Source organism: Apium graveolens, chromosome 10, assembly GCF_009905375.1.
Source record: "Apium graveolens cultivar Ventura chromosome 10, ASM990537v1, whole genome shotgun sequence".
Taxonomy (NCBI): domain Eukaryota; kingdom Viridiplantae; phylum Streptophyta; class Magnoliopsida; order Apiales; family Apiaceae; genus Apium; species Apium graveolens.
In genome coordinates, this window is record NC_133656.1 from 1,305,373 (window position 1) to 1,311,115 (window position 5,743).

Here is a 5,743-nt window from a genome sequence, read left to right on the forward strand (position 1 = left end):
ACAGTGGCTTCTCAGTGTAAGTGAGTTACGACTGCTTATCAGAATTTATGCTATTATCAGAGTATTTCTCCAGTAATCATAGAGTGTGAAAAGTCACCAAGAAAATATTTTGCTTTTCTAATGCATATTTACTTAATACCAGCTATGCACTTGGGTCGTCCCATTCACATTTTTACTCTAGATCTCAAAGGAGTACCTGATATTATTCTTTGATTCTTTTTCTTCTTCTTTTGATAAGTGAGGTTTATCAGCACTTAGTACATTCAGCAGATTTACTAGAATCAGAACTTAAACAGATGAGTAGCATTATTCTAATTTGGGACTTAGTAATAAGATGAATAAAGTAAACTAAACTAAGCTCAAGTATCAGAATTTGCTTGTGTCATAAGATTTCCACAGAAATAATTACTTCTTTCATGGGATCATTTGTTTATTGAAGACTAGTAGGTCAGTATCTAGCACAATTATCCTCATAGGATTGAATGATTACTTAAACAGATATATCACTTATTAGAGTTAAGAGATATATATCAGACAACAGTCAGTACTTAAAAACATTTATCAATTAAGCACAGAATACACAAAGAGATTAATTCTGTAAATACTGATCATAAAGTCTGATAACATAGAACAAGTTTAAGCAGATTTAGAGAAAGAACCTGAAATCATTCCAAGTTCATTTACCAATCTTGTAAAGGTAGCTTCACACAGTGGTTTTGTGAAGATATCTGCTACTTGTTGATCTGTGGGAACGAAATGCAATTCCACTGTACCTTCATCCACATGTTCCCTGATGAAATGGTACCTGATGCTGATGTGCTTTGTCATAGAGTGTTGAACTGGATTACCTGTCATAGCAATAGCACTTTGATTATCACAGTAAATCGGGATTTTGAAATATGTTAACCCATAATCCAGTAACTGATTCTTCATCCAAAGAATCTGTGCACAGCAGCTTCCTGCAGCAATATACTCTGCTTCTGCAGTTGATGTGGAAATTGACTTTTGTTTCTTGCTATACCAAGAAACCAATCTGCCTCCAAGAAATTGGCAGCTTCCACTTGTGCTTTTCCTGTCAATTTTGCAACCTGCAAAATCTGCATCTGAGTAACCTATTAATTTAAAATCTGATTCTCTAGGATACCATAATCCTAGATCAGCTGTTCCTTTAAGATACTTAAAGATTCTTTTTACAGCTGTTAAGTGAGGTTCTCTTGGATCTGCTTGAAATCTTGCACAAAGACAGGTAGCAAACATGATATCTGGTCTACTAGCAGTTAGATAGAGAAGTGAGCCAATCATACCTCTGTAATCAGTAATATCTACTGAATTACCAGTATCCTTATCCAGTTTTGTTGCAGTGGCCATGGGAGTGGATGCACTTGAACAGTCTTGCATTCCAAATTTCTTCAGCAAGTTTCTGGTGTACTTAGATTGACAAATAAAAGTGCCTTCTTCACTCTGCTTGACTTGAAGGCCCAGAAAATAACTAAGTTCTCCCATCATACTCATCTGATATCTTGACTGCATTAGTTTGGCAAACTTGTTGCAAAGTTTGTCATTTGGAGACCCAAAAATGATATCATCAACATAAATCTGGACCAAAAGTAAGTCCTTGCCATGGTTGAGATAGAACAGTGTTTTGTCAATAGTTCCTCTGTTGAATCCACTTTCCAGAAGAAACTGAGCTAAAGTCTCATACCATGCTCTAGGAGCTTGCTTAAGTCCATAAAGTGCTTTATCAAGCCTGTAGACATAATCTGGATGTTTGGAATCTACAAAGCCTGGAGGTTGTTCAACATATACTTCCTCCTCCAATTCTCCATTGAGAAAAGCACTTTTCACATCCATTTGAAAGACAGTAAACTTTTTATGAGCAGCATAAGCCATGAATATCCTTATGGCTTCTAACCTAGCAACTGGCGCAAATGTTTCATCATAGTCAATTCCCTCCTGTTGAGAATATCCTTTTGCAACCAGCCTTGCCTTGTTCCTTACAATTATGCCATCACTGTCAGTTTTGTTTCTGAATACCCATTTTGTACCAACAACAGATCTATTATTGGGTCTTGGCACTAAGGTCCAGACTTTGTTTCTTTCAAATTCATTCAACTCTTCCTGCATTGCTTGCACCCAATCAGCATCTTGAAGAGCTTCTTCCACTTTCTTTGGCTCAGACTGAGAGAGAAAAGAATTGTAAAGACATTCATTCGAAGTACCTGTTCTAGTTCTGACACCTGCATCAGGATTTCCAATTATCAAATCAGGTGTATGTGATTTTGTCCACTTCCTTGAAGATGGAAGGTTTTCTCTAGAACTGGATGCTCCCCCATGATTCATGTTGTCTTCATTTTCATTTTCTGATGCTCCCCCTGAAACTATGCTCTCTGAGTTGGATCCTTCAGCATTTAGATTTTCAGCACTGTCAGTACTTGGCTTATCAGAACTTGACGAATCAGAACTTGAAGAGCCAGATGTATGTTCTGATGCTTCTTGAGATGTGATAATATCTTGAGTATGCTCCCCCTACATTGGTGCATCTTCCTTTGACGTAGTCACCACAGTTTCAATAACATCAGAGTTTAATCCATCAGAGTTTACAGTATCAGGACTTAGACTGTCAGGACTTAAGGTATCAGAATATGAATCTTCATTTTCAAATCTCAGCTGATCATGATCAATGCAATCTTCAAGTCCAGTGATCTTCTTGTCATCAAAAGAGACATTGATAGATTCCATGACCACTTTTGTTCTCAAATTATAGACTCTGAAGGCTTTTGTGGAAAGTGGATATCCAACAAAGATTCCCTCATCAGCTTTTAGATCAAACTTGGATAGCTGTTCAGGATGAGTCTTGAGAACAAAACACTTACATCCAAATACATGAAAGTATTTCAGATTTGGCTTCTTGTTCTTCACCATCTCATATGGTGTTTTTCCATGCTTGTTAATGAGTGTTGCATTTTGAGTAAAACAAGCAGTCTGCACAGCTTCAGCCCAGAAATAGGTTGGAAGCTTTGCTTCTTCAAGCATTGTTCGTGCAGCTTCAATGAGAGTTCTATTCTTCCTTTCAACAACTCCATTTTGCTGTGGAGTTCCAGGAGCAGAAAATTCCTGCTTTATTCCATGATTTTTGCAGAACTCTTCCATTATCAGATTCTTGAATTCAGTGCCATTATCACTCATCAAAATTTTCACAGAATCTTTGATCAATTTATCCAGATGTTTGACATGATCAATCAGGATAGATGCAGTTTCACTTTTTGTGTGCAAGAAATACACCCATGTGTATCTGGTGAACTCATCTACTATGACCAACTCATATTTCTTCTTTGCAATAGACATGACATTCACTGGACCAAATAGATCAACATGAAGTAGATAATAAGGCTCAAGAATTGATGATTCAGTCTTGCTCTTGAATGAAGATTTTCTTTGTTTGGCCTTCTGACATGAGTCACAAAGACCATCAGGAGCAAACACTGATTTTGGCAGTCCTCTCACAAGATCTTTCTTGATCAGTTCATTTATCTTGTTGAAGTTTAAATGAGAGAGTTTCTTGTGCCAATTCCAGCTTTCTTCAATTGAGGCTCTACTCACTAAACAGATTGCAGAACCATCAGAACTTGTTGAAAGCTTAGCTTCATAAATGTTACCACGCCTGAATCCCTTCAGAACAACTTTTCTTTTAGATTTACTAACTATTTCACAATGTTCTGCAAAGAAATCAACATGATAACCTCTGTCACAGATTTGACTTATACTCAGTAAGTTGTGTTTAAGTCCTGAGACCAGAGCTACATCTTTAATGATGACATTCCCAAGATTGATATTGCCATATCCCAAAGTTTTTCCAATGTTGCCATCTCCATAAGAAACACTTGGGCCAGCTTTCTCCACAAAGTCTGATAGCAGGGCCTTATTTCCAGTCATATGTCCTGAACATCCACTGTCCAGAACTAAAATATTTTTCCTGTTGCCCTGCAATCAAAAAGACCACTAATTATTAGTTTTAAGGACCTAGACTTGCTTGGATCCTTTGGCCTTTTTAGGTTTGTTAACATTTGCAGCGGATTTAGCATCAGATTTTATGTTAACAGTTTTCTTATCAGAACTTATACTACCAGACTTTGAATCAGAACTTACACTAGAAGGAACAACAGAAACTTTCTTTAAAGAAGGTTTTATTTGATAATAATCATAGTACAAACTATGATATTCCTTACAAGTATAAATGGAATGCCATAAACTACCACAATGAAAACAAGGATTTTGTGGTTTGTATCTAACAGACTGACTCTTAACTCCTGATTTTGAAGATAAGGAGTTAATATTCTTATTCTTCCTGCAAAAAGAAGCCAGATGGTTAGAACTTCCACAGTTATGACATGCTTTCCTAGGAGCATCAGGAACAGATTTATAGTTATTGCTTTTATTCACACCTTCCTTTCCATTCCTGTTTTTCCTAGGTGATTTTACCTTGTTTGCATTCTTAACATCTTTCAGCTTATGCTTAAGCTGCTTCTTTGTCATTAAGCCTATGTTGACTTCAGCTGTCTTTTCCTGTTTTAGTTTGTCAGAAGCTAATTCCTTTTTAACTTCTGATTTCTCATTTTCAGATTTTTCAGTTACAAACTTAACAGGTTTTAACTTCGGCTTTTGCTTATCAACAGGCTTAATTTCTACAGTTCCTTTTTCATTTTTATTTTCTCCATAACCTAAGCCCTCTTTCCAGTTTCCACTGCTTAGCAAATTTTGAGTTGTTTTGCCAGAGTTAGTCCAAGTCCTAATAATCTCTCTCTCCTTTTCTAACTCAGTTTTTAGAGATTCATTCATTTTTAGCACTTCATCCCTAACATAAAAAGCATCATCTCTATCCTTCTGAGTTTGATGGAACATGACTAACTCTTTTTCTAAGAAATCATTTCTTTTCCTAAAAGCAAGATTTTCAGAAGTTAATCTTTCACATGTTAAAGTTTGATCTCTATAACTAACAAACATGGTTTTAAGATATCTTCTCAACTCATTAATATCATCAGTATGAAAAGCGTAAGTAGTCTGAGGTACCTTTGTTTCAGCAGCTTCAGAACTGCTCTCAGAACTTGATTTATCAGCATTTGCCATCAATGCATAGTTCTCCTCACTTTCAGAGTCTGAGGTGTCTGTCCAGCTTTTCTGCTTTGTGACAAGAGCTTTGCCTTTGTCACTCTTGGTCTTCTTGCAATCAGGAGATATGTGGCCTTTCTCACCACAATTATAACATTTAACATTGGCGTAATCTCCTCTGTCAAACTTTCCTCCTCTTCCTTCAGATCTTCTGAAATTCTTCTTATCAGAGCTTATGCCTTTCCTGGAAAACTTCTTTCCCTTCCTGAACTTCCTGTATGCAATCTTTGTGATTCCTTTCACCATAAGAGCACACAGCTTCATCATCTCCTCATCAGCATCAGTTTCAGGCAAGCTTTCAGAATCTGAGTCATCATCACTCTCAGAACTTGATGACTCAGTATCAGGCTTTATGAAAAGAGCTTTACCCTTGTCTTTCTTTGAGGAAGGTGCTTTGGGGGATTCCTCTTCAGCCTTGAGAGCAACTGTCCTTGACTTTCCTCCTTTCCTCTTGCTTCTTTGTTCCATCTCAAGTTCATGAGTCTTGAGCATTCCATAGATTTCATCAAGAGTTGTTTCATCAAGATTGTAGTTGTCTCTTATTATTGTTGCCTTCAAATCCCAGCATTCAGGAAGA